This window comes from Scyliorhinus canicula, chromosome 17, assembly GCF_902713615.1.
Source record: "Scyliorhinus canicula chromosome 17, sScyCan1.1, whole genome shotgun sequence".
Classification (NCBI taxonomy): Eukaryota; Metazoa; Chordata; class Chondrichthyes; order Carcharhiniformes; family Scyliorhinidae; genus Scyliorhinus; species Scyliorhinus canicula.
Genome location: NC_052162.1, coordinates 63,814,420 through 63,834,409, shown reverse-complemented (window position 1 = coordinate 63,834,409; position 19,990 = coordinate 63,814,420). Strand labels below are relative to the sequence as shown.

The 19,990-nt window shown below is 45.8% G+C and overlaps 1 protein-coding gene across 4 annotated transcripts in view; it reads right to left on the bottom strand.

The window, feature by feature from the left end:
* Positions 1 to 19,990, bottom strand: part of sytl4 (synaptotagmin-like 4) — a 132,549-nt gene that overhangs the window by 95,226 nt on the left and 17,333 nt on the right. Inside the window, exon 1 of one of the 4 annotated variants that reach the window (XM_038775372.1) lies at positions 9,899 to 10,001. The exons of the other annotated variants lie outside the window; for them this stretch is intronic. The gene's annotated coding sequence lies outside the window, so the exon portion shown is untranslated. Of the gene's footprint in view, positions 1 to 9,898; positions 10,002 to 19,990 lie in introns of those variants that run through there. 4 annotated transcript variants of the gene reach the window in all.

Sequence of the window (19,990 nt, the reverse complement as noted above, 5' to 3'; positions counted from 1 at the left end):
AATCGTACCCAAGTGTTGTAGCTAGGGGGAATTGCCACAAGTTTCCCGGTGCTCAGCCCAGCGAGGCTGGCAACGCAATTCAACGTTAATTGGTCCATTTAGCGAGGCCTCACAGGCTCCTCGCTGTAAACGAAGGCTGTAAACAGTTGATTCGCCAGGACCGGCTTGTCAGCCCCGCTAACTGGTCGAACTGCACTTGCTCAGCCAACCCCAGCCAGCTCGCAACAATGGCGCTGAGGATACCAGCCCCAAGGTTCGGGGACACTGACCTGGGGAGGCTGTTAGACGCTGTGGAGGCCAGGAGGGGTGTCCTGTGTCCCTGAAGGTCCTAGAGGGTCAGCCATAGGGCAGCCAGTGCTGCCTAGACAAGGTGGAAGTGGCAGTGAGCTTGGGGAGTGTGACCAGGCGGACTGGCCTCCAGTGCAGGAAGACGCTGGGGGTTATCGTAGAATTTACAGTGCAGGAGGAGGCCAATTGGCCCATCGAGTCTGCACTGCCCTTTGGAAAGATTACCCTACTTAAGCCCACACCTCCACCCTATCCCCATAAACCAGTAACCTCACCTAACTCAAAAAGGAGCAATTTAGCATGGCCAATCCACCTAATTGGCACATCTTTGGACTGTGGGAGGAAACCCGAGTACCCGGAGGAAACCCACGCACACACGGGGAGAAAGTGCAAACTCCACAACAGACCGTCACCCGAGGCTGGAACTGAACCCGGGACCCTGGAGCTGTGATACAGCAGTGCTAACCACTGCACCACCGTGCCGCTGTCGTGGATGGTCGTTGGGACAAACAGGCAGGGACAAGGGTTGCCCCAGGAACTGGTACGCACAATTCAGGGGTTGGCATGGTGTGCCACACGCGGTTGCCCCCCCCCCCCCCCCCCCCCCCCACCCCCTCAGTAGGTACATTTGAAAGCTCTAGAATTTCATGCAAGGTGGAAATATGAGTGGGCTCTTATTCCATGCTTTAAACAAAGAACTCAACAAATTATTCGATATTCTGTATTGAAGAAAATGTTTTTAGAACAATGTGGCCTTAATAATACATCTGAGCCCACCCCTGTAACACAGGAGCAGGAGTAGACCATTCAGCCCTTCAAGCCTGCTCTTCCATTCATTATGATCAAGGCTGATCATCCAACTCAGTAATCTGTTTCCGCTTTCCTCCATATAGTTTGATCCCTTTAGCCCCAAGCGTTATATCTAACACCTACTTGAAAACAGACAGGGTGGAATATAATGGAAAAATTCATTTACGGCTGATTTTGCAGGGGGCTTCCCGCAGGCTCGGCCAGCGAGGTCCCCATCGCTACCAAAGGACACTGAGTCACTATTTGGGGCCCTGGGGAGTTTCTCTCCGGTTTAGCCCACACTTCAAATTTTTATCACCACTGGGCAGCTGAACTCAGAGATCGTATTGCCATTTTGAAAGGGTGCCCCGATCTCTATATGACCTTGTGGTCTCCCACACCCTCCATCCATGGGTAATGTCACACTCACACATATGGGCATTACCCCACCCTGCTATGGAGTCCCTGCCCCCCCCTTCGGCCCCCTGCAGGCCCACCCTGGAACCCCAAACCCACCCTCCATCCTCCTTTCATGGGCATGGCCCTCCTCAGGCCCTGACCCTTGGCAGTCCATCTGTGGTACCTGGGCACCCTTGCACTGCCACCCTGGCAGTACTCCTGCCAGCTTGGCAGTGCCAAGGTGCCTGTATTCAGCAGGGAGGGCCAGTGAGCCACCCTGCCTTATCCCTGACCACCCATGGGCTTCCAATCGACAGGGAGACCCCTGGGTGCCATTCCACCTGGTCCACGTTTGTGTGGACAAGTACTGAATGTCGTCGGCTGCGGCCTCGCTGGGGAGGCCGATCAATCCAGGGAGGCCACTAGACCCCGGTGAAGCCTGCCTAAGTAAGTTTAAAACCTATTTGAAGTGCGTGCCGTTTGGTCACGCCCCCTTTGGGATTCTGGTATATCCTGCGAGGCATAAGGTTACCTCCGGATGCACCCAGTTTCCTCCCACAGTCCAAAGATGTGCAGGTTAGGTGGATTGGCCATGATAAATTGCCCATTAGTGCCCAAAAAGGTTAGGTGGTGTTACTGGGTTACGGGGATAAGGTGGAGGCATGGGCTTAAGTAGGGTGCTCTTTTCAAGAGCTGGCGCAGACTTGATGGGCCAAATGGCCTCCTTTTGCACTGTAAACTCTATGATTCTATCAAACCCGTGGAAGCCCTCTCCCAGCAACGTTGCACTCATCCACATCCACAATGTTTTGTCCTCAATTGCTTTCTGTGGTAACAAATTCTACAGGCTCACACCTCTGGGGGAAGCAATTTCTCCTCATCTCAGTAGTAAATGGTTTATTCCTGATTCTGGACTCCCCTGCTATCGGGAACATCCTTCCTGCATCTATCCAGTCTAGTCCTGTTAGAATTTTTTAGGTTTCTATGACATGCTCCCTCATTCTTTTAAACTTCTAAATAATCCAAACCGACTCAATTTCTCCTCATAACTCAGTCCCACCATCGCAGAATCAATCTGGTAAACATTCGTTGCATTCCCTCTTCACCCAGAACACAAATCCTCAGATAAGTAGCCCAGAACTGCACACAATATTCCAGGACGGCAAGGTAGCACAGTGGTTAGCACTGTTGCATCACCGTTCCAGGGTCCTAGATTCGATTCTGTCATGCAAGAGTACCTTTAAAAAATGAGTGTTTTAAAAATGTACCGTTAAGAAATGGGTGTTTATCAGTGATGTCAGAGTGTGGGTGGAGTTGGGCTGTGTCAGCTTTTTACTTTTGTTTTAGGCTGTTTGCTGCAGGGTGTGTTTTAGTTTCGTTTTCAGAGCTGGATAGCTGCAGTCACAGGCAGAAGGTGTCGGAGTCTCTCTATGTAATCTAAAGACTGTAATGTGATCCTTTGGTGATTTAAAACTAATAGCTGCTCTCCGCAGTGACTTTAACCTGATGTGCTTCGGTTTAAAGGTTTTTTAAAAGTCTTATGGATGTTAAAAGGACAGCTTAAGGATTACTTAGTGTTGTATTCTTTGGGGGTTATATTTTAATTGATGGTTGCTAAGATGTTCACTGTATGTTTTAAAAAGGTTAACTTGAGTTCATAGAAAAAACATGGTTTTGCTTTAAAAAATACTTCTCCATTTCTGCTGTACCATTCCTGTAGAGTGGGCCGTGTGCTCCCCATACCACAATCTATTAAAAGTTGTGGGTCAGGTGAACTCCATGATACACTTTGGGGTTCTGTAAACCCTGGCCCATAACAATTCTCAGCATCGGTCACTGTCTGTGAGGAGTGTGCATATTCTCACTGTCTGCGTGGGTTTCCTCCGGGCACTCCGGTTTCCTCCCACAAGTCCCGAAAGATATGCTGTTAGATAATTTGGACATTCTGAATTCTGAGGGGGCGCCGGAATGTGGCGACCAGGGGCTCTTCACAGTAACTTCATTGCAATGTTAATGTAAGCCTATTTCTGACAATAAAGATTATCATCAGGTGTGGCCCCACCAAGGCTCTGTATAACCACAACTGGATGTCCGTTTTCCTGTACTCAAATCCTCTCGCTATGAAAGCCTCAACGCCAGTTTTTGTTGCTGAGATTCCTTCGCAGCCAGCTCTCGCTCTATTGAAACAGCAATTTCCGTGGCCTTTTTCAGAGTACGGTTACTCTTGGTTATCAACCATTTTTCTATTGCTCACTTTGCAGGCCACAGACCAATTTGTCCCATTGTATCATTCAGCACATTAGCGAACTTACAGTACTCTACAAAACCTTTTAATAGTCACGAATTTTGATCCCCCTCTCCACGATGGCTTTTGTGGAATGAAACGCTCTGCACCACGAAAGGCTTTGGTGAAGTCTACTTGCAGAATTTCTACAATTTGTTCATATGCTTTGGTACCTGGCTTCTCTGGTTGCACTAAATTTCTGGGGAGATTGAACATTCCACCCCCCCCCCCCCCACCATCACGCTCAGCAACGTGGGAACCCTAATATTTTTGGCATTTTGTTTGCCTGCGCAAAATGGTCCAAACACTTCGTATAGGAACCCCATTGTTCCACATTTTCATGGAAGGGTCCCACGGCGCTGTAAACCTCTGCCGTTTTCTCCCTAATGGAGGTTCCCCATATGTACACTTTGCAACACGTTTTCAGCAGCTACCTTGCTTTTTCCATTTAAACAAGGCAACAACTCGAGCTTCAACTTCTTTTTTTAAACACCCGCACCTCTATAAATGCTCTGCAGAAGATTGCTACTCACCTCCACCCCGCCGGTTAAGTTTGGAGCACATACGAGAACTTTTCTTCTAAGTCTTCTTTCCTGACTTTGGTTAATTCCCCCCACTCCACACCCATCCCCTTCCCCCGGGTGGCTACAAGTGCCATTTGAAAACCTCAACGCCAGTTTTTGTGCTGTATTTTATGGAGAACTGATGCTAGGAAGCACGAACAGGAGTTTTATTGGCAAGGTGTGCTCACTATTGGCTGCGGCTTCACTCTGGCAGTTTCTCATGCTAGCAGCCTGTGGCATCACTTCCGGAAATGACATGCACATACACAGTGCTTGCTGTAGCTACTAAGATTCAATATAAATATATAACACCCTCCAATCTATAGGAACTGTTGCAGAGTTTTAAAAATCTTGAAGATGATCACCAATGCTATTTCTAGGCCACTTTGTTGAGTAACCCGGGATGTAGATCATCACGCCCTGGAGATTCAATCCCATCAATTTCCTCCACACCATTTCCCTACTGATACTGATATCCTTCAATTCCTTCCTCTCACTACACCTTGTGCTCTCCAATATTTCTAGTATTTTATTTGTGTCCTCCTTTGTGAAGACAGAACCAATGTCTGTATTTAATTGGTCAGCCATGCTTTGTTCCCGGTTAGAAATGTTACATACAAATGTTTCTGACTTACATTTGTCCTCACTAAATGGAAGCTATTACAGTCAGTTTTTATGTTCCCCGCAAGCTTCGTCTCTTAATTTATTTTTCCCTTCTTAATCAATCTCTTTGTTCTCCTTTGCTGAATTCAAAACTGCTCCCAATCTTTAGGTCTGGTGTTGTTTCTGGCCAATTTGTATGCCTGTTCCCTGGATCTAAACTCTAATCTCCCTTGTAAGCCATGGTCTGGCCACATTTTACTGCTTTATCTTTGTGACAGACAGCTGTTGCAGTTCACCCATGCGCTCCTTGGAAGTTTACTATTGCCTATCCACCATAATGCATTTAAGTAACATCGCCAATTCACCATAATCAACTTGTGTCTCATATCATCGTAGTTTCCTTTGTTTAGATCCAGGACCCTAGTCTCAGAAACAACTACGTCACTATCCACCATGATGAAGAATTCTATCATATTATGATCATTCCTCCCAGAGAGGCCTCTCACAACTAAATTACTAATTATTCCTTTCTCATTATACAAACCCAGTCTAGGATAGCCTATTCTCTAGTTAGTTCCTCAATGTATTGGTCCAGAAAACCATCTTGTATACACTCCAGGAATTCCTCCTCTTCCATATTGTTACTAATTTAATTTGCCCAATCGATATGCAGATTAAAGTCACCTACAATTACAGATGTTCCTTTGTCACATTCGTCTCTAATTTCCTGTTTAATGCCATTCCAAAGATCACCACAACAGTTTGGGGGTCTATATACAACCCCCCATTAATGTTTTTGCTCCTTGCTGTTTCTCCGCTCTACCCATACAGATTCCACATCATCAGAGCTAAGGGTGGGATTCTGCAGTCCGCCAGTTGCGTTTTTTTCGGTGCGGCAGCCCCCGCCAGCAGCGGGATTCTCTGTTCCCGCAGCCGGACAATAGGATTTCCCATTGTGGGCATCCCACGCCTTCAGGAAACCCGCGGGAGAGCGTGCGCTACCGGCTGACCAGAGGATCCCGCCGATGAAACATTCCGCTGAATATCTTTGCTCTATTATGTTAATTTGCTTTCTAACCAGCAATGCAACCCACCAACCTTTCCTTTTTGTCTGTCCTTCCTAAATACTGATTATCCCTGGATGTTCAGATCCCATCCCTGGTCACCCTGCAGCCATGTCTCCATCATCCCTATTATATCATACCCATTTACATCTACTTGTGCAATTAATTCATCTACTTTACTGCAAATGTTCCACACACTTTTTTTTAAAAACATCCCTTGTCACTGTGGCCCCGTTTAATTCTCATCCTTGATTTCTCTGCCTATCACTTTTCTTATTCCCCTTTCTGCCCTTTATTCTTCTCTGTGCTTCCCCTTCCTCTGACCCCTTGCATAGGTTCCCATCCCCTGTCATTAAACCCTCCCCAACCACTCTCGCAAATCCTCCCCTGGGAAATGAGTTCCAGTCATGCCCAGATGTAACCCGTCTAGTTTGTACTGGTCCCACCTCCCCAGAACTGATATCTCTGGAATCTGAAAACCTCCCCCTCGCATCATCCCTTCAGCCACGTAATAATCTGATATTTTCTGTTACTTCTGTTCTGACTAGCACATGGCACTGCGTGTAATCCTGAGATCAATACCTTTGAGGTCCTACTTTTCAACTTACTTCCAAACTGCTTATATTCTGCTTTCAAGACCGCATCCTTTTTTTTTTACTTATGCCATTTGTCCCAATGTGTACCATGGCCACTTGCTTTTCACCCTCAACCTCCAAAGTGTCCTGTAGCCTCTTGGAGACATCCTTGACCCGAGCACTAAGGAGGCAGCATACTATCCTGGAGTCTTTTTTGTGGCCACAGAAATGCCTATCTATTCCCTTTAAAATTGAATCCCTTATAACTATTGCATTCCAACACTGTTTAGTCATTCCCTCTGCTGCAGAGCCAACCATACTACAATAAATTTGTCTGTTGCTGCTTTCCCCTGAGAGGTCATTCCTCCTCAACTGTATATCTGCTTTTCAGGCGATTCCTGCACTGCTTGCCTAGTCTTCTTGCTCTGCCTGGCGGTTGTCCATTCCCTTCCTGTCTGTGGTGTCTTAGCATGTGTGTGACTACCTCTCCATACCTGGTATCCACGATGCTCTCAGTCTCTTGAATGCTTCACAGTATCCCAACCACTCCAGCTCTGAAACCCACACTTCCAGGAGCTACAGCTGGAGACACTTTCCTGCAAACAAGCTGGCCCCGGTGCACTGGAAATGTTCCCAGCTTCCCGCATATGGTAGGAGGAGCACACCACAGCTTTAAGCTCTCCTGCCATGACTTACCCCTTTAAATTAAACCTCTTGAAAATACTTAAAATCAAATAATATCAATTACTCTCGGATTCCTCTTCCTTGGTCCTCGTTACTGCAGAAAATAACCCTTACAAACTATAGACCACAAAATATAGACTGTACAAACTTTAAGTGATAAAAGTATTCAATATTTACCTGACCATACTCATCCAATCAGCTGCTCCCAATTGCCCTGCATCACTTTTGAATCCGGATGTCACCTCAAGAGCTCAAAACTCCAAGCTAGCCCTCCGCTCTCAGTCTCACTCTTTCTCGTGCTCTTTTATCTCCCCAGCTCCGCTCTCTGTCTTGCTCTCTTTTATCTCCACGGCTTCACTCTCCAAAAGGGTACAAAGTAACAGATATAGGAATCAGGCTGAAGAACTCTGGAGGATGACCCTAGTCTGACACTCCTGGCTAGTCCGAGAAATCGTGAGAACACAAGGCACGGAGGTAAGAAATGGAGAAAGAAGAAAAAGTAGTTTGCGTGTGCCAATCACTGCCTGACCCAGACCAATAAGTTTGGTGATGAACATTGTACATGGAACAGCTACTCGTGTGAGCCAACGGTCAGAATAAAGATGCGTGATGAGTTCTATTACAAGTGCAAGAAAGGTAAAAAACAAATGTTACTATTGCATCCCCGTTAGCAAGTACATCCATAGAATTCCTACAGTGCAGAAGGAGGACATTCGGCCCATCGAGTCTCACCGACCCTCTGAAAGGCACCCTACATAGGCTCACTCCCCCACAATATCGCCACAACCCATCCCTATCCTTCACATCAATTTCTTCCATTTCTCAGGATTATATTGTTCAACGTATACTTTTGTCAGAAAACCTCCCCTCAGCAGAGTTTTATTTCAGAATTTAGTCTTGTTTCAGGAAAACGTGGCACTAAGGACAGGAAAATGATGGGTAGACAAATGGCAAATGACAGACCCGAGGACATGCCTGTTCTAATGAGCTGGGAGAGGTGGAATGGAACTTAGAGAAGTAAGAAGTGCGTAAGATTGCACAATAGCATTTATAAAGTTAAATATCCATCTGAAGTTATATTAAATACCCAAAAAGTACGAGGAAGCTATTTTTCAGAAATTGGTATCTTGGCTCAGATTTTTCTGTGAGCACCAAAAGAATGGCTTTTGTCATTCATCCTGCACATGCCTCTACAGGGGACCAATGGTTTCTGTTGGAACGCAAGCAGCAAAGAAGCTCTTCAAATAATCAGGCGGAAGAATCCTCAATGAGGCATGCAGACTACAATGCAATGCGACACACAAACCTGCCCCACTATCATGGAGATATCTGTACCACAACTCAAGTGTCCCAGTTAACTCATGTTCCTGGATTTTTTAACTTTAAAATTGCTGTTGAAAATAAACTTGGTAGCGGATTTTTAAGCAGTATTACACTTCCTCTACGGATATAGGAGAAACTTTGATGTGTGTTCATATGTGATGGGAGGTGGGTTTAGATGATGGGCTGGGGTGTTGGCGGTCTGCGGCTAATTAGAATGATCTGTAGTGCCCAACACCAGTTAATACTCATTTGTACTATCACATTTAGTTCAGGGGCTGGTTTAGCACAGGGCTAAATAGCTGGCTTTTAAAGCAGACCAAGGCAACCAGCAGCGTGGGTTCAATTCCCATACCAGCCTCCCTAAACAGGCGCCGGAGTGTGGCGACCCGGGGCTTTTCACAGTAACTTCATTTGAAGCCTACATGTGACAATAAGCGATTTTCATTTCATTTTTCATTTTATGGATCATTTAGGTAATTTCAGAACAGCAGTCTGACAGTAAAGTACATTTATTTATGTCATAATATGCGCTGAGAAACTTTCAATTAGCCTGCACTCAAAATGTCACCATTTCTAATCAGAAACTGGAAACATCATGGAATGTCCCCACAGCCCAGACCTGTGCTATGGAAATTAAGAGTTGTGGAAAAGAATAAATTACTTGGTTAAAACGATCTAATCATAAACAAAACAGATACCAAGCGTGATTAGAATAGCATTTTTCAAACTTTTCCTAGGCGACCCACTTTTACAAAATGGCTGACTCTCGCGACTCAAGCTACATTCACAATAGATGTTCCATAATTACTTTTTAAAATGTCACATTCATTGCTGGCACTTCTGTATGTTCAAATGTAAAAATTGCAAATAAAAATATATTTTCTATCTTTTGTTATTTTGAGATCCAAATAACTTGTAATAGAAATCTCTGAACAGATGCATTTGTCCCCTTACTGGGATGGATGGAGTTCCCAAACCCACACCCAACACCCCAGATCAGAGTTCAGAATGGGGTAAACATGAATCAGCTTCATAACATTGCCCAATTGAAAGGCGAGGAGAATCCCACAGGATACTCAGGAATTCTCTGCTAAATCTTGTATATGGGAGTCCTCAGACGACGGGTTGCTGACTGGGGCACTTGTGGAAACATATTCCAGTAAGCAGTCATTTGGATTTAGGTGGGAGATGCAGAGTTGCCATAAAAGAGTGTGATGCATTACTGGAAACTAACTCTGTGCAGAAAGGGTACTTTCGGGAAAGAAATTCAAAGAGAATTGATTTTTCTTTTAAACTCTTCAATTTTGATTGCAGGTGCTGACTAACCTGGCCGATAAGCTGCTGCAGAAATCAGAGTCGCTGCTGGAGACTGTGTCGGTTGCGGTTGTAAAAGTGACCCCAGGAGGCAAGAACGGCTTCGACATCAGCCTCTTGTGGTCATACACTGTACTGTGGCCAGAATTTACCCAGAGAGAAATGGAAAAAACAATCAGGCAATCTTTGGGGGGTCATTTTTTGGCGACCTTTTGGTAACCCATTTTGCACCATCCCGTGACCCGCCCACAGGTCACAAGCCCCACTTTGACAAACACTGGATTAGAGAGAGAAAGGTAAGGATTGAAGCATTGAAATTGTTTTCTGAGCATCCAGATGCTCGTTCGAAATTCTCCTCTCTTCTATTTTAGTGCGGGCATTTGCTAGCTATTACATACAAATTAACACAAGAACAGCTTATTTAGCCAAATTAGTGTGTCTCAGCATTTACCACGAGCAAATCATAGAATTTACAGTGCAGAAAGAGGCCATTCGGCCAATCGGGTCTATACCGGCTCTTCGAAAGAGCACCCTACTTAAGCCCACACCTCCACCCTATCCCCGTAACACCACATAACCTGTTTGGACACTAAGGGCAATTTAGCATGGTCAATCCATCTAACCTGCACATCTTTGGACTGTGGGAGGAAACCAGAGCACCCGGAGGAAACCCACGCAGACACGGGGAGAACGTGCAGACCCCTCACAGACAGTGACCCAAGCCAGGAATCGAACCTGGGACCATAGAGGTGTGAAGCAACTGTGCTAGCCACTGTGATACCGTGCTGCCCTGTTCTATATCAAATAGTTCTAATCATGCTTACCCCCGCCCTGTTTCTATACCCTTTGAACCCCCTTGCCTTCCTCTTATCGGCCAATCTAATCTTGAATGCTGGCATAGTTTTTCCCATTACTACTTAACCCTGGAAATGAATTCATTGTAACCTCAGGAATCTCTTGCTTTCCGTTCTAAATCTCATTTACTCTTTTATCTTGCTTTTTATTCATGATCCTTAAACAACTGGAAACAATTTGCTTCCTCCAAAACAATGGCTGCCATCCTGGATGTCCTAACTGTACTGGAATTCTCTGGCCTGAGAGCGAGGTCAGTGAGACTTTAAAAATGCCACTTTTTGGAGGGCTAGGGGCCTTTAACACAGGTGTAGGAGACTGGGCCCAGTATGCCGAATGGATTGGTATTTCTTCCAGGCAAATGGTGCTGTTGCAGTCAACTGACAAAAGGTAATATTCCTGACCGCCTGCGGGGCCCCGACGTTCAGCGTAGTCAAGAGCCTCGCTTACCTGGCATCCCCAGACTCGGGAACCTTTAGCGAATGTGTTGTGAATCATTTCAATCATAAGCTGTCGATAATAATGCAGAGATACCAGTTCAATATGTCAGGCGAACATCTGGCACGCCTTCACAAGTTAGCTGAACATTGTGACTTTGGCCCATCCCCCTCTAAGACATTGAGAGATCGATTGGTGTGCGGCATTAACAATATGGCAACTCAAAGGGAAGCTGTTAGCGGAAGCAGCCTTGGATCTGAAAAGGGCCATAGAACTGTCGCTCTTCCACGAGAACATGGATAAGGGGGTCCAGGTGCTCCAGGCATCCGTGGATTACGTGTACACAGCATTGGCTGGCCCCTATTGTGAGGCGCGGCATCCCCCAAGAGTAGGACTTACGTGACCCAGCCATCACCAAACCAAATTGGTGGTGAGAGCCGATGGCTAAGAGCCACCACAGCCCTTGGGACATCACCACAGTGGACAGAGGTGTAGCCACAACAGTGCTGTACATGCGGTCACCAAAACTGTGGCGGTTGAAACTACCAGAGTTAACAGTGGCCCTGGCCAGGTTACACAAGTCGTCTTCCTCGGGCAGAGCAGTTAAATTGCATTACGGTTCCCAAAGTAGCCCAATAAGAATAAAGTTCCAGGTTAACAGTCACCCCATCAAAATGGAAATCATCATGGGGGCTACTATCTCTATTATCGGACAACAAAAGTTCCACAAGCTCGTTTTGGGAATTCAGCACGTGGTCTTGAAGGACACCAAGGCCCTGCTGGCAACATATACAGGGGAACCACTGACCACCACTGGGACCACGGTAACCCCGGTTACCCATGGACAACAGTCGATCAGGCTACCACTGGTAGTGTACAAGGATCCAGTCCCAACTTCCTAGGACATGAGTGGTTACAAAGACTGCGTGCACTGTCAATAAATCTTTCGGATGGGTACTGGTGGTTTGTTCAAAGTCCTTGAAAAGTATTTGGAGGTTTTCCAGGAGGGCCTGGGAAAAATAAAGGGGGCCAAAGCAAACATCTATGTTGACCCAGAGGCCCAACCCAGATATTGTAGGGTTCAACCAGTCCCAAATGCCCTGCTGAGGAAGGTAGATGATGAACTGAGCTGGCTGAAGACCTTGGACACCATAGGCCCAGTCCAGTTCACACACGCAGCGTCAGTGGTCCCGGTGCTGAAGCCAGATAAGTCAGTTCACCTGTGTGATGATTACAAGAGGACAGTAAACAGGGCCTCCAGCTTGGACAGGTACTCCATGTCACGTATCGATGAACTATTCATGAAATTGTCCGGCGGTCACTCATTCATGAAGCTGGATATGAGCCACGCGTACCTCCAGTTGGAGTTGGACACGGCAAAATACGTTACCATTAACACCCATAGGGGGTTGTACGAGTACATCCGACTTCCATTCAGAGTGTCGTCAGCGAGTGCGATTTTCCAGCGGGTAATGGAAAACATCCTGCAAAGGCTCTCCAGGGCGGTTGTCTACCTGGGTGATGTATAGGAACCACATGGAAAGGAACACCTGGGCAAACTAGAAGAGGTCATCCGACGATTTTCTGATATGGGTGTCCACCTGAAGAGGGGCAAGTGCGTCTTCCAGGTGAAAGAGCTCACATACCTGGGATACCACGTCGATAAGGACAGGTTGCAATGGTGGAGCAAAAAGCCCAGGCTATCACTCATCCTCACGTGTGATGCCTCTCCATATGGCATTGGGGCAGTGCTGTCCCATCGGTGCAACAATGGGATGGAGCGGCTGATAGCTACTGCGTCCAGACATCTGACTGACGCAGAGCACCGCTAAGCACAGGTTGAAAAGGAAGGACTGACCATGATTGTTGCAGTTAAGAAATTCCGTCATTTCATCTAAGGTTATCATTTTACAGTAATCATGGACCATAAGCCCTCACTTGACCTTTTTAGGGAAGATAAAATGCTACCGCCAATAGCTTCGGTCAGAATCCAATAGTGGGCATTCCTGTTGGCAGTGTACGAATACACTATTTAATATCATCCAGGCACATAGATTGCACACACAGATGTCCTCAGCTGCCTCTCACTGTCTGTCAGCAACCCCAACACCCACCTGTCCCCCGCCAGTGGCAGACAAAGTCATTAAAAAATGTTTTTTTACTTTAGAGTACCCAATTCATTTTTTCCAATTAAGGGGCAATTTAGCGTGGCCAATCCACCTAACGTGCACATCCCATGCAAACACGGGAAGAATGTGCAAACTCCACATGGACAGTGAGCCAGGGCCGGTATCGAACCTGGGACCTCGGCGCCGTGAGGCAGCAGTGCTAACCACTACACCATCATGCTGCCCGACAAAGTCATTTTAGCATTAAATTTATAGACACATTACCCACCACAGCTGCACAAATCCACACCATGACCCAAAAGGACGCTATGTTTGCAAAGCTCCGCCATATCTTCCTACATGGTGACTACAAGGGAAACTCCCAGAGGCACTGTTGGCCTGTCTGACTAAAGAGCAGGATCTCAATGTGGATGATAGCCTCCTCCTGTGGGGAGCCTGTACGGTTATCCCTGTCCAGGTCAGAGAACCATCTTACAGGACGTGCACAGCTTACACCCAGATGTTTCCAAGATAAAAATGCTTGCTCGGAGTATTCGACTGCGACATTGAGCGAGTGGTGCAGCAATGTGCGGCTTGCCTGGAGCATCAGAAGTTCGGTCTGTCAGCCTCGCTCACCCTTGGGAGTGACCAGGACATGTCGGGTACGCTTGTGTGCTGACTTCACCAGGCCCTTCATGGGGTCAATGTTTTTGCTCCTGATCAATGCACACTCATAGTGGATGCATGTGCACCGAATGTCTTCCACCACTTTGCGAATCACTGTGGAGAAGCTGCACCAATCCTTCAGCACCGGCGCGATTCCAGAGGTAGTTGTCAATGGTACCACCTTCAAAGTGAGAGATTTCAGGAGTTTATGTGCACTAATGGGGTGAAACACATCTGAACTTCCCCATATTCATTATTCCTGATAGTCCGATGACTCCCGAACCGTGGCGGGAAGGTGGAAAGGAAGCAGGACCTCCAAAAGAGGTATCGTCAACACCGAATATTCAGACAATCCATGTTTGGAATTTTGGGGATGGCGCCTATTGGTTCCCACGGACCATAATGGAGAGAACGGGGCCAGTCTCATACTAGAGAACGGACTGTGCGAAAACACATGGACCACATGAAGGGCAGGGAGGCTTCCCCAGAGAGAGCCATGTCGAGCTAATCGGTCCCTCAAACCCCCATCCTTTAGCCAAGAAGTACTTCCCATAGGAACCTGTGCCCACCCCGACATGATACACACCCTTCGGTCCGACCCACTGCTGCTAGAGGTACAGCCACCGGGAAAATGTTCAGGAGACCCATGGGATCATCAATTGATTTCCCTGTGGGACACATGGAATATGAGCTCCCCTGCTAATGGGCAGAAGCTCAGCAGCTGGGGCTCGTAAAAATCACCTTAGAAAAGCCAGCCTGGACTGGGACCGGTGTGTGAATGGTAGTCTAGGTTGGGACCTTTGGATTTAAGTCCCTTTGCTTTTGTTGTTGAATTAATCTTGGTTTTGTAATTGAAAATATGGAAAGATGTGTCATTTGCAACATGGAAGTCTGGTAATACCTGATTTAAGAAACATGAGAGAATGTAGGGAAAAATCCCATGAAGGGTTGACAGCAGCTGCAGAAGAGGACTGTGAAATGCAGATAGATAGCCTTGGTTAAACAGGCTTAGCAAACTAAACAGCTGGGGCGAAATTCTCCGCCCCCAACGACGGGTGGGAGAATAGCGGGAGGGCCTTCCCGACATTTTTGCCGCCCTCCCGCTATTCTCCCACCCCCCCGCCGAAGTCCCGACCCGAATCGCTGCCGCTGTTTTTTTACGGCCGGCAGCGATTCTCAGCTGTTCGATGGGCCGAAGTCCCAGCCCTTTCCGCCGTTTTTACGAACGGCAAACACACCTGGTCTTGCCGTTCGTAAAACCGGCGTCACAAACTCGCTATTAATAACCATGGCACCGATTGGCACGGCAGTACCACGGCCGTGCCAAGGGTGCCATGGGCCCGCGATCGGTGGGCACCGATCGTGGGCAGCGGGCCCGATGCCCGCGCACTACTTGACCTTCCGCCGCCCCGCAGTATCCATTCGCGGGGCGGCTGAGGGGCAACCCGGCCCGCGCATGCGCGGGTTTCGCGCAAAAACGCGATGACGTCACCCGCGCATGCGCGGGTTGGAGTCTTCCAAACTGCGCATGCGCGGCTGACATCATATGACGCGTCAGCCGGCACTAACTCCGGCAAGCGGGCTTAACGATTTTCGTTAAGCCCGTCTTGCCGGAGCCTACGGCGTCGGGCTGCTAGCCCCGACCGGGGACCAGAATCGGTCCCCGGTCGGGAAGGGGCGCGCTGCCGTAAAACCCGCCCGGGTTTTACGGCAGCTTTACGATTTCTCCCGTTTTGGGAGAATCTCGCCCCTGGTCTTTCAAGTCACAATCGAGTATACAGCTAAAAGCAATGTTGTTTTTCAGTTGAATTAGGTGATAAATGTTTAAGTGTGAGGCAAGTCTTTTTAACTCACCACCAATTGAATCTTTAGTATAAAGCCAAAAGCAAGAGTTCACACCTTCATTGAAGTTAAGTAAGCAGCTGGAAAAGAATGGATGAGGTTCAGTTGAATTAGGTGACAAATCTAGGTGTGAGATTTTGCTGACACCAGGTGAATATGGAAAGTTGGAGACAACGTGTCTACGAGAACACAAATAAGACCCAAATCAAAGTCAAAATTATGAGCTGGGGACATAATTTGATAGTAATAAAACTATAGAAATGACAGGAATCAAAAGTAACACCCCTTTGAAATCAAAGCATTTTTGAACATCACAAAGAAAACAACGAAATCAGAGATCTATGAACTAAAGTCATGCTCAAAATGAATACTTAGCCGTGTTAGAAAAATTCAGATTAAAGGTACCTTTTACAATCCAAGTGAAATAAAAGTTACTTTACAATAAAGTCATAAAAACTTAATAACTGTTAGAAAGATATATAAACACTGACAAAGGGGCAGAGAAGCAGAAAAGGAACAAGAGAAGGAATCAGTCAGCTCAGAGTCAGCTCTCATAGCTCGGTCATGGGAAAGGGACAGAGCAAAGCAGCCGAGCCAAAACAGCTAATACATCTAAGGAAGACCAGAATTTAAAGAGGAGGCAGAGCCACCTTAGAGTCAGTGCAGAGCCAGCTCTCATAACTCGGTACATGGGAAAGATAGAATATAGCAACCGAGCAGAACAGCAAATACATCTAAAGAAGACCAGATTTTAAAAAGAAGATTGATTGTCAAATTGTGCCTGAAGGTCCCTTCAACCAACCAGAAGGATCCAGAAGCAAGATATTTTTACTTTTCTGTAAAGACAGTGATTGCATCTTTTAAAAGAAAAAAATATAATAATAAAATAACTTAAAAGTTTTAACCTGAAACAGTGGTTATTACAAAGCCTACTTTATTTACTTAGCATTGCAGGACCCAGGATATCGATGCTACTAAGTGGTAAGTAGGTAAAATTCTTCTGTGAACGTATGAGTTATACCAGGGGATAACTTGAAACATAGTTTGACCTGAAAAGCACCCACCTAAGCCTGCACAGGAGTCAGGTAGTGAGAATCCCTGTTCACCATTTAGAATGTCGGCCTTTTTTGGTATGGGGAATTCTAAGAATAGTGGTGAGTTTTCAACTTCAGTTTGAATTTACCTTCTCAGGTCTGCTGAGCTTTTATGCTCTCATAATCCTAAAGACCAGTATGAGGTCAATTCCCTCCAACTTTCTTGGCTCTAATGAAAAAACCCTAGTTTCCCAGACCTCTTTCTGAATTGTCGCCCATTATTGCTAGTATTATAAAGAGAGAGGGGAAAGGGAAAGAAATTGTAATTCAATCTCAGGGCTTGAGTGACGCTTTAAAATTTTACGATTTCATGCTCAAGGTTTGTGATATAACCTGGATCCCTCATTATATTACAGCCTTGTATCTCGACACAAGAATCCAAATTTATGTGGTTTATAATTCTGACTGAACTTACACAAGGTCATTCTGTTCGGCTGAATCACAATTTCCAGGCTTAAGTGAAACTGTTAATGATAATACCTCAGCAGACAGTGTTCACACAGACTATTAAGTGAGTAGTGATGCATAAATGTTTTATTACTTCTGTAGTTTAGAATTGTTGTTCGAATGCGGTTTTGGGCCCCGTATCTAAGGAAGGATGTGCTGGCCTTGGAAAGGGTACAGAGGAGGTTCACAAGAATGATTCCTGGAATGAAGAGCTTGTAGTATGAGGAACGGTTGAGGATTCTGGGTCTGTACTCGTTGGAGTTTAGAATGGTGAAAGGGGGATATTATTGAAACTTACAGGATACTGCGAGGCCTGGATAGAGTGGACATGGAGAGGATGATTCCACTTGTAGGAAAAACTAGAAACAGAGGAAATAATCTAAGTCTAAAGGGACATCCTTTAAAACAGAGCTAAGGAGGAATTTCTTCAACCAGAGGGTGGTGAATCTGTGGAACTCTTTGCCGCAGAAGGCTGTGGAGGCCAAATCACTGAGTGTCTTTAAGACAGAGATAGATAGGTTCTTGATTAATAAGGGGATCAGGGGTTATGGGGAGAAGGCAGAAGAATGGGGATGAGAAAATTATCACCCATGATTGAATGGCGGAGCAGATTCGATAGGCCGAGCGGTCTAATTCTGCTCTCTATGACTTATGGTCTTATCAGAGATTTTTGACCTTCCAAATAATATTAGTGTGAGAAGTAGGCTTCCATTAACACTGCAATGAAGTTACTATGAAAATCCCCTCATCACCACATTGCGGCACCTGTTCGGGTACATTGAGGGAGAATTCAAAATGTTCAACTGACCTAACAAGCATGTCTTTCGGAAATTATGGGAGGAAACCGGAGCACCCGGAGGAAACCCACGCAGAGAACGTGCAGCCTCCGCACAGACAGTGACCCAAGCTGGGAATCGAACCCGGATCCCTGGTGCTGTGAAGCATCAGTGCTAACCACTGTGCTACCGTGCCGCCCGGATGATGACATTTTGAAACACATAACAAATTTATCACTCCAATCGTTACCAGAAAAGGATCACGATAAGCAGAATAAAGTAATTAGGGAGGGTCAAAACCTGACAGGCAATTAAGTGGTTACTCTTGCTGCCAAAATCTTGCATAATATTTATTCCATGAATGTACGATTAGCAAGGAGGAGTTAGGAAAAGTGGAGGAGGGAATAGATATATGATCAAATTATTAATCGTTCATTTAAAGTTTCTAGTTTATTAGAAGTGACTATTAAATAAGTGAATCAAATACTTGGTTATATTTTGAGAGCATTTGATATAGATAGGGCAAGTGATTTGAAATGACACAGCATTCTGCAATACAATCTGAGTTTCTACACTAATCGCTCACAACATGACTTGTTACCCGAGCGTCTTAATTTTACATCAAGTCGAGAGACAACGAATATTGCAGTACCTGGGTAGGTGTTAAACTGAAAACCTTAATTATAAGCCAAAAGTAATTATTCTAACCCTCCATAGTTTATTAGGATTGGCATATTTGTAACATTTGCAGATGGCATAAATGATTCTGGGTTTCAGAGCTCCAAATTATGAGGAAGCTCATTAAGGTGAAAGAGTTTTCACTGGAAATATGACTCTCAGAGAATAACGGCTTTGAAAATGCTCAGAAGTCATAGATGATGCAGCTGTTCATTGGCCATATTGAGTCATAAAAGCAAATGATACAGCTTTAAAAAATTACAAGTATCACACAAGAGAAGACAGCAGAAGTCGCTTCTCTCCCCATACAGGATAACAGGTATGTGGAACAGACCCCCCACAAAAAAGCACTTGTGGCTAAAGCAATTAGCTTCACTGAAGTAGAATTGAATAAATATTTGGTTGCGAACATGATTTGAAACTAAAGTGACGGTAAAATATTGCAGGTGCTGGAAAAGCTCACCGGCGCTGGCAGCCACCGTGGAGTGAGAAACAGAGATATGTCTGGAGTCAAAAATGAATCTCCATGAAGGGTCATGCTGCCAAACCAGCAGAGTATTTCCAGCACTGGCGGCACGATAGCACATTGGTTAGCACTGTCGCTTCACAGCGCTAGGGTCCCAGGTTAGATTCCTGGCTTGGGTCACTATCTGCGCGGAGTCTGCACGTTTGCCATGTCTGCATGGGTTTCCTCTGGGTGCTTCGGTTTCCTCCCACAAGTCCCGAAAGATGTGCTGTTAGGTAATTTGGACATTCTGAATTCTCCCTCCATGTACCCGAACAGGTGCCGGAATATGGCAACTAGGGGCTTTTCACAGTAACTTAACTGCAGTGTTAGTGTAAGCCTACTTGTGACAATAAAGATTATTATTTCTATTATTGAAGGAGATAGTTCAAGGAATAAGAGAAACAATCAAATATTTTACGGGTTCTAATAGTCCTTTCTCCTGGGACAGTGAAGCACAAAAGCTTGCATTTAAATAGAACATTCCAGAATTCAGGGCATCACAAACTGCTTCAAAGCGACTGCTTTTCTCTTGTGTAGTCATTTGTTGTGTATACAACTGTAGCAGTCAATTTGCACACTTCGAGGTCACAGAAATAGCAGTGAGATGAATAACTAGTTTAATGTGCTTTGGCTGGGACTCCGGAAGAACTCAACTTCAAAGAACGTCACAAAAGTGGCACAAGGCCTTTTTTCGA